General features: G+C 39.6%; 1 long non-coding RNA gene across 1 annotated transcript in view; it reads right to left on the bottom strand.

The window, feature by feature from the left end:
* The window catches only part of LOC306669085, a 33,107-nt gene extending 23,211 nt beyond the window's left edge, over positions 1-9,896 (bottom strand). The window contains exon 1 of the long non-coding RNA XR_013766021.1: positions 9,792-9,896. This is a non-coding gene — a long non-coding RNA (uncharacterized lncRNA). The remainder of the gene's footprint in view (positions 1-9,791) is intronic.
* Positions 9,897-10,327: the final 431 nt, after the last annotated feature.

Below are 10,327 nucleotides of genomic sequence, written 5' to 3' on the forward strand. Positions count from 1 at the left end.
CTGCAGGTGGTTTTGTATCAAAACAATCTCTAAATAAGCCCCATAATGTAAAGGCATCCTTAGGAACTCTCTCATTTCCATACAACTTATAATAACTTTTCATATCACGACCCACCTGCTTCCATATTTTTAAATCAAGAGCACCTCTGTCTGGAAACCATGGAGAACATTCCTGTGTAAACTGAAAAAAGTGATGTAATTGTGCAGAACTTACTGTAACACCTCTTTTCTTTAATAAATGCTTTGCTATATCAAGAAATAAAGTTCTCTCCTTAGATGCTGTATTACCCATTTTTTCCAATCCCTGCCCTTTCTTTCTCAGTCTCTGTTACTGAGGGGACCGCGGCTCCCCGGGCAGTATCCTAGCTGCCAACCGCCTGAAAAAGAAAAGAAAAGAATAAGACACTTACCAATCAGGTCCCTGTTCGGGCGCCAAACTGCCGGGGACCAGCCCAAGCAGCAGAGTCCAGGGGTCCTTGATGGCCTGAAATGTAAAAGCCCCGAGTGATTAGGCGGCGCAGCGTCGGCGATGGACAGCAACCACACAGACTCAGGTCAATGTTAGGTTGCTGACAAGTTTATTGAATTCTTCTTACAGTTTATATACCCTTACACTTTTCATTAAAAAATATTTATGACTTCATATGAAGAAGAAAGTTCTTAGAAGTTTAGATAACAGAAGTTAGGTCTGCACAGTTGGCCAATTAGCGCCATCTGGCACATTCATCTTACTTGACATTTTCCCACAATGAACTATCCTTGACTCGAAACTTACAAAAGCAAGTTGATGTATACCATTTGTTTTTCCTTGAAGTTTAACTTCTATTTGATTTCTTACTGCTAAGATTAATTATAACTTCTAGTAATTTGTTATTAATTTTTCATGACTATAATTACATGTCTATGCTATGTTAAATCATATTATACTATTAAGAACCAAGTTATTATCTTTAGAGTAAAAAATCTTCATCTAAAAGAACTAAAACTTTTCTTTTGAACTAAATATAATGTATTTCTGTGGGAGGCTCATTACTTTGCAGAAGAAACCAGATGTAATAAATATGTTGATCACTGAAGCTAAGAGAATCACTTATATGTAACTAGATGTCTGGGAATCTTGTAAAAGTTAACAAAAACATCACAAGACATATTGCTTCAGAATGTCCACCATTCCCTATAGGAATATTAGTGCTTTGTGTAAACAAATGAACTTTATTTTACTGGAATTGAGTTGACTCATATGAACTGTTTGTGTTCCCATCATCCTTCAACCGAAGAACTTTATTAAACATGATTAATCCGCGTAATATTGTGAGTTCTGGTGAAAAACAAAAAAGGAAGAGAGATTAACACTCTGAGGAAGGGGCTCCAGCTTTACTCAACTTACGACGAGTCCTTGCTATCGTCTTCCAGGGAAGGCCTTGGCAGCACCCAACTTATGACGAGTCCTTGCTATCATCCTCCAGAGGAAGATTACCAACCTCTGGCATGGGTCTTTATGCGCCAGGCACACTTCCCTGGCATGAGTTTTATGTGCTAGGCGCCCCCGCAACACTAGAAAAAGGAGAAGACATTTTAGAGGAGAAAAAAGAGGAACAGGAAAAAAGAACACAAGGGATGCAAGGGCTAAACACTGAGAGAGGAGGACCCCCAGGATCATGTTTCTATTGTAAACAACAAGGACACTTTAAAAAACAATGTCCCCAGTTAAAACAGCAAGACAGACCCCAGAGAAGGCCTAAACCTGGAGTCTGCCCAAGATGTAGAAAGGGATATCATTGGGCTAGTGAATGTAGATCTATGATAAATGTAGATGGTAACCCCATCCTTCCTCATGGAAGTTCAAAAAACGAGGATGGGGCCCACAACCCCAGGGCCTGGCACAAATGTATGGGGTGATTCAAAAAGTGGCCAGGACACATTATCCAGTGACAGACCAAGGAGAGCAACACCAGGAAGTACAGGACTGGACCTCTGTTCTACCACCAGAGCAATACTAATGCCAGAAATGGGAGTACAAGTCATACCTGTTGACTTTAAGGGTCCCCTACCTGAGAACACCATAGGACTATTATTAGGCAGAAGCTCCAGTGCACTCAAAGGATTAATGATAGTTCCAGGAGTCATAGATCAAGATTATACAGGAGAAATTAAAGTGCTTGCTTCATCACCTCAGGGCATTATTTCCATTTCTCCGGGAGACCGAATAGCTCAGCTTTGTATACTACCTAGTCTTCATGGCTCATTCCCATCACAACAACGTTTTAGGGGAGATAAGGGTATGGGATCTACAGGTATCGATTTGGCCTGCCTTACTATGGAACTAAAACACAGACCTATGTTAAAATTAATTGTAAAAGGAAAAATTATAAATGGATTGTTAGACACAGGAACAGACACAAGTATCGTAGCAGAAAAAGACTGGCCAAAGGATTGGCCCACACAAAAGGCAAATCAAACATTGAGAGGATTAGGTATTGCCACAGAACCAAAAAGAGCTCCATGTGGCTACAATGGAAAAGCCCAGAAGGTCAAGAAGGACTTTTCCAACCATATGTCTTAGAACAAATCCCAGTGACACTATGGGGTAGAGATATTTTAAATCAAATGGGGATGAAAATAACCACAGAAGGAATATACAGTGAACAAGCACAAAACATAATGAAAAAACAAGGGCACAAGTAGGGAAAGGGCTTAGGAATCAATGAACAAGGCATAACAGAATCAATATCAATTAAACAAAAAGGTGATAGACAGGGATTGGGTTTTTCCTCAGGGCCACTGATGAAATAATTAAAATAAAATGGAATATAGAAAAACCAATCTGGGTCCCTCAGTGGCCCCTAAATACAGAAAAACTTAAAGTGGCCCAGGAATTAGTACAAGAACAATTAAAGGCAGGGCATATAAGGCCCTCCACATCACCTTGGAATAACCCCACATTTGTTATAAAAAAGAAATCAGGTAAATGGAGATTATTACATGACCTAAGAGCCATCAATGCCATAATGCAATCCATGGGGCCAATTCAGTTAGGCCTACCAGTCTTATCAGCATTACCAAAGGACTGGAAATCAATAATATTAGATATAAAGGATTGTTTTTTCTCTATTCCTCTCCACCCTGACAACATAGAAAAGTTTGCTTTTATGGTCCTCTCCATTAATCATGGATAGCCTGATGCCAGATATGAATGGAAAGTCCTACCCCAAGGGATGGCCAATAGTCCAATCATATGTCAAATTTACATAAATAGTGCTTTAATACCAATCAGAAATAAGTACCCAGATATAATTATATACCATTATATGGATGATGTATTACTTTGCCACCCAGAAGAAACAATACTAGATAAGGTATTTACTGATCTAATCAGTCATTTAAAGACAAGAGGACTTATTATAGCACCTGAAAAGATACAAAGACAACAAGTTCAAGAATTTTTAGGCGCTAAAATAAACAGCACAATCATTACACCCCTAAAAACTTCTCTTAGACTCGACCATCTTAATACCTTAAATGATTTTCAAAGGTTATTAGGTAATATTAATTGGATAAGGCCTTACCTTAGATTAACTACTCAAGATTTAGGACCATTATTTAATATCTTAAAGGGAGATGCTCATCCTTCTTCACCCAGAAAAATTACAGAGGAGGCCAGAAAAACCCTAGATGTAGTACAAAAAATACTAGACGAGGCACAGGTTGATCGTATAGATCTGTTGGCATCTCTATCACTCATAGTACTTCCAAATAATTTAGTCCCTATAGGAGTCCTCTGGCAACAAGGACCTTTAATGTGGATACATTTACCCTACTCTCCAGGAAAAACAATATTTACTTATCCTGAAGCAATGGCACAAATAATATTCAAGGCATTAAAATCAGCCATCATAGTATTTGGAAAAACTCCAGACAAGATAATAACCCCATATAATTCAGAACAAATTTCTTACTTAAGCAATAATAACAATGATTGGGCAATTCTTATGTTCACAACTGCTTCCCAATTTGACAATCATTATCCAAAACATCCATATATACAATTTTATCTAAGAAATCCTGTGATTTAAATAAAAATTACAAAAAGGGAACCTATAAGACAAGCAGTGGTAGTGTTTACTGATGGTTCCAATAATGGTACTGGAGCATATTTTCATAAAGACACAAACATTTCTTTTTCCAAAGGCTTCTGCACAGCAAATAGAATTGTTAACAATAGAACAAACATTAAAAGATTTTCATAAAGTTCTTGTAAATATTCTGTTGGATAGCCATTACGCTGTTAATGCAGTTCAACAACTGGAAGACGCCTGTTTAATCAACAAAAATTCCACCATATCCAACATACTCTTAGCATTACAAAAACTCATTTGGAGTTTTGCCAGGTCCGTTAACACAGGGCAATAATATAGCTGATCTAGCCACAAGGGATCCTCATGTTTTTTCTATAATAGAAGAAGCACAAAACTTCCATAATAAATTTCATGTAAATTCTAAAACCTTACAAATAAAATTCAATATAACCAAAGAACAAGCCCGAACCATTGTAAAAAACTGTAATAATTGTGTAACATACATAAATTCACCTAATAATAGCATTAATCCAAAAGGCTTATTGCCCAACCATCTATGGCAGATGGATGTAACACATATTCCAGAGTTTGGAAATCTCAAATTTGTTCATGTAACTATTGATACCTACTCAGGGGTTATATTTGCTTCATTACTTAGTGGAGAAAAAATAAAAGACGTAATATCACATTGCTTACAGGCCTTTGCGACTTGGGGAAAGCCTAAACAATATAAGACAGACAATGGGCCTGCATATATTTCTGCATCATTTAAAAATTTCTTAAGTACCTTTGATATTTCCCATTCCACTGGAATTCCATACAATCCTATGGGACAAAGAATCATTGAAAGAGCCAATCAAACACTAAAGGCTGTTTTAAATAAACAAAAAGGGGGAATAGGAGACACATACAGGTCTCCTACAGATAAACTAAACATAGCATTATTTACTTTAAATTTTCTAAATTTGGACAAAGATGGAAAAAACAGCCGCAGATAGACACGAAAATCCTACAGCGGCTCCAAAGTTCCTTGTACAATGGAAGGATGCACTCAGTGGACAATGGAGAGGCCCGGATCCAGTGTTATTCTGGAGTCGAGGCTCCATATGTGTTTTCCCACAGGGTGAAAAAACACCAGTCTGGATCCCAGAGAGATTAACAAGACCCGCATCTAAGACGTCATCATCCTTTACCATTAACTAATACCTCTTCTAGTCTTCCACCTATTTTCAGTACCAATGCTTCGACAGGATTGCCTGCAATTCCCTTTGATTCACAGACCATTCTTTTAATGCTACATCTTTTTCTTTACCAGGATGATGTTCAGTTAGGAATGAAACATGTCAATCCTTATGATAACTGGCTTCTGCTTTCTAACACAAAAGGATATACTAATATACAGTCATTTTTCAGCCTTCTGGGAGTGGAACAAAAATTGTGCCAGTAGAACTCCTCTAATTGGGACAATTCTTCTTTCCTATCTGCTACTCAGTTTCTTACCTGTAATAGAAGCATAACCTTTCCTCCCGCTCCAGTTTGTGTGTCACCCCCTTTCATGTTTCTATTAACTAACCATAGTACTACCGGCCTAAATTGTTCTGATGCTAACGTAACTTGTTTCCTTTCACAATTTTGGAATGCCTCCCAGTTTTCTGTTGCAGTAACCAGTCTCCATAACTGATGAAGAGCTGCCTATGATTTTGTCTAGAAACAAAAGAGACTTCGGCATTACAGCAGCAGTGGTTACAGCGGTGGCTGTGTCTGCTGCTGCAGCTGCGGTAGCAGCGTCAACAGCATTAGCTACTACAATACAAATAGCACAAGCTGTCAATAATATAGCTGAAAGAGCCGCCTCAGCTTTACAAACACAAAAGGTCATCGATGCCCACTTAAAGGCTGGCATAACTGATCTTATACTCCTGATAATCTTACCACTCAATTATGATTAGAGACTGAAACATGGGCAGACATCATGGCTCTTGGAATACTTATGGTACTGGGTTTGGACTAATGATCTGATGCCTTATGCACGTAGGACGCCAACAACAGGGAGAATGTCAGACCATCAAAATGGCACTTATGGCACTTAAAACTGGCACATCTCCCCAGGTGTGGCTAAATATGCTGGATCGGTAGCCAATGACAGGTAAGCAAACAGAGACATATGTCAACCTAAGACAAGTCCTCATCCCAAGATGGGTGAGATACCAATGACGGGTAAGAATATGTTCTGCTGTTATGCAACCTAAGACAGGCATGATCCCGGGAATCCAGAGTCACAGATAGGCTCATGGGGGCCCATACCAACCTAAGACAGGGTTCTGACACCTGGAGGTCAGAATTCCGATGACGGGTAAGGATGGTGCTCGCCACATGAGCTATCATGATGACCTGATTCTAAGCCATTAATTAAACAGAAAGGGGAAGATGTTGGAGACCGCTGCCCTGTAGGGCCCACAGTGGTGGCTGGCCTCGCCCTAAGATGGCGCCGAGAAGCCCAATTGCAAAGAAAAACAACTTTAAGGAAGTGCTTTCTATTGGCTGACTGATCTCCTCCCCGTCCGTGCTTAGCTCGTGATCAGTACATGTCCTCATTACCCACCATTAAGTCTCCACAAGCCAAACGCCTGACCCATTAAGGTGATTGGCTGTTATATCCCATAAAGCTGCATACTTTGTGCAGCAGAGGGGAGGAAGAGCAAGGCAAGGAGGGCAGGCAGCAGCTGCGGGATGAGAGAAGAGGAGAGGCGGCCACAGCGCGACGAGAGAGGAAGAAGAGAAGCGGCAGCTGCACAAGAGAAAAGAAGGAGAGAGAGAAAGCTGCGCGACAAGAGAAGAAGAAGAAGAAGAAGACAGCGGTGGTGGAGGAGGAGGAAGAACCAGGCACTCGGCTCAGAAGCTCTCCCATAAAAATAAAGACCTTAAAACTTCATTTGAGAGCCAAGTCTTCATTGTACTCGTTGGACAAGACAGCCTTGGCATGCTTCTCTAGTGTTCAATCTTCAACATTAGAAGAAGCAGAACTCGTCACTGGTAAATGGCGGTATCAATAGTGTGTACGCATTTGTAGATCAGTCAAAAAGGAAATTTTTATAATTAATTGTAAGTGAAATATATAGCAGTGAATGTGCATTAAACATTGATTTAATTTGTGTAAGAATTTAAGATTTAAAAAGAAAAAAATCAAAATAATTTGGATCTCTGACTTTTGTCCTGATAATTGTTTTCACCTTTAAAATCATTCCTAAAAAACAAAAGATTTGCCAGAAGCACAATCAGAAGATCTTTTATGAAGTTTTGAAAATCTTTTGTTTCACTTTTTAAAATTGTTTTGTTGGACCTGAGTTGTCTCCTAGTGAGCCTGTGGGTTTCTGCATTTACATTTCAATTTAAGCCTTCATTGAGACGAGTAAGGAACTAAAAGAAAGATTATTGTTTCCAGCAAAATTTTGATGAGAAGGGCATTTTAACCTTTATTTTTAGTACAGGTTTGGATGACAAAGAAAATTATGAGACCTTATTTTCTATTACTTTTGAGAATGAAGTTACTATGCTAATCTCTGTAAGACCCCAAAAAAGGAGACCCCAACTTTGTCCCATGGATTGACGGCAACCCCAATCAACTGCAGGAGGCGTCACTTGATGCAAACAGCAAGAGGCTTTTATTCCAGCACGCTGGGACCCAACTCATGACTCACGCAGGAGTTGAGGAGTCGAGTCCCTAGCAGAAAATCTTACAAGTTTATAAAGGCAGAAACCACACATCGGGAGGGGTCGCACATGAAAGGGAAAAAAGGGGAACAAAGCCGCCGGGAAATTCCAAAAGGGGGTCTGGGTTTGCTGATAACATACAACATGTTTCCACAATGTTTTACAACAGGGCGTAGATTCTGGTCAACAGTTTCTGGTAATCTTATATCCTATATATCTTAACTGTTTGAGTACTATCTTGCTCAAATTACTCTTTTACTCTCTGTTTGGGGCTGTTTCCTGGAACAGCTTTAAGGGCTTTGTTCCCATCACTGGGAGGGAGACCTTAGGGAGTTGAGATAGCTTAAAAAAGTCCATTCTTTCAATCTCCTTACTGAGATATGCCATTGACTATTGGCCTGATTTGTCTGTGCCTGTCTATCCAGTACTTTTGAGTGAATGTTTAGGGTTTTTTTCTCTCAGTGACAAACAGGTTATATCTTCTTCCTTAGGTAAGCTTAGAACAGGGGCTTGAAGTAAAGCCCCTTTTTGATATTCTAAAAACCTTCAGTATGTATTGGTTCTCATACCAGGGCAGTTGCTCCTTGGTGTAGTTTTTTAAGGAGTCTGTAAAGAGGCTTAGCTAATTTCCTATACCCAGGAATCCAAGGCCTTCAGTAGTATCCAGTTATCCCTAGAAGCTTCTGTAATGGCCTTGATATATGTCTTCTGTGGTAGCACATAAAAAATGTCATCTTCAAATTGGGGAAAAATTACAAATGTTTTATCTATGAATTTTGTTAAGTCCTTAGCTAGGGGTTTTTCTAGAGATGAGGACTATCTCCAAATTCTTGTGGCAACACTGTCTAGGTTAGTTGTTACAAGTTTGAATTTTTTTTTTTTTTCTGGCCCCTGCTGAATTTGTCTGGGGTCTAGAGATTTTTCTCTCTTGGCAGGTGATTTTATGTTCTTTGTGCACATTCACTTATTTGAGCATAAGTTTGTAAATCATAAGTCAATTGTTGTCCCAAATCAGCAAATTGTCCTGGTCAGCATGTCCAAGGTAGTCTGAACTCCATTCAATTTAACTTCCCTAAGAGCAAGATGACATACTGGAGCAGGACTTTTCAAATGTAAATTATAGAGGTTCTATGCTAACTCATCATCCTCTACATCTGAATGCCTTCCAGTTCTCTGAATAGAAACTTTGCTCCCTCTAACAGGTGTTCACAGAAACATGCATGGGGCTAGTTTCTGAAACTTTTTCATTTTTATTAACTAACAATTCCCCAGAACACAAAGATGTTTTGGAGGATAAATATTTCTGAATTTTAGATTTAAGTTATTAATAGCCTTTCTAAGACCAGTGATTAATTCTCCCAAGGTCCATAAGTCAACATCTCGGTTCAAATAAAAGTAACTTTCTTTTATAATCCAAATTAAATTTCCGTAGCCTGTCACTAAAAAATAGCCGATGCTATTTTTCCTCTCTTCAAGACACTTGGCCCTGAGGGACTCTGCTTGAGTAGGGAGCAGTCATGTTCTGTAAGCTTCCATCCTTCCTGCAGGGAGCAGAAACCATGTTGTTTCTGGAGGGCTGGAAGCCATGGCAGGAACACACATATTTAAACTAGGAAACTCGCAGAGTAATTTCCCCTTCTTAAGTTAGAGATTTTTCCCTGAATCTTTGCTTCTGAGGATTCTAAACTTTTACACTTATCTAAGCCAAGTTAGGTTTCGGTCTCATACAGTCACAGTGATGCAGGCAGACCTGCCTGATCAAGACTGCATTATCTAAAGCTACTAGGTCTCCATTTACATTTCAAGGACTGTAGGAGTTGCATTCTTTCCACTGAATTTTCACTTTGACTAAGTATTGAATATAGCTGAATAGATCTATTTTTATTTCTATCTCTGTAGAAAGCAAATTCTCCAGTCTTAGCATCACGCAATTTCCATTTCCTTTCTTACTACTAAACTTATTCACATGCGTGTACTTCCCATGGAAAGGGGTCAACACCTTACCTTTTTTCTTTCTTCTAAAATCCTCTTGAATAGCCCCAGTTCAGGTTTCAAATGTGGGGTCCTCTCTGCTATGTCCCATGTGGATAAGAAAAGGATGAACTGCTGCAAGAGGATGTTGGCTGGACATCACTCAATTACCCAGAAAACTTATCTACTCAATAAACACACAAAAGCTGTTACGTCAGAAATTAGGCGATTGTAGGGGGCAAAGTTGAGCAGCCAGAACAAAGACCAGCCCACCAAAGGTGACCAGAAACTTCTCAGCAAGGTGGATGGAAAGTTCCACTGACCCTTCACATCCACATGCCACTCAACAGGACCCCCTCCCATCCCAGTCTACAAAAACCCTGGGCAGCCAGGTCCATTTGCGATTTTCTCCAGGTCCCTATACCCCTGGGGGTCTGGGATTCCCCCCCCCAGCCAAATTCCAATAAAGCTTGCTTGGCCACTTTCTGTCCCATTTTATTTGACCACTAACTGTGCCCTCCAAGACCTGCCAAGTTTACATTTGGTCCCATCATTGAGCCCGCCAAGCC

This window comes from Sciurus vulgaris (genome assembly GCF_902686455.1).
Source record: "Sciurus vulgaris genome assembly, chromosome: 9".
NCBI classification, from domain to species: Eukaryota; Metazoa; Chordata; class Mammalia; order Rodentia; family Sciuridae; genus Sciurus; species Sciurus vulgaris.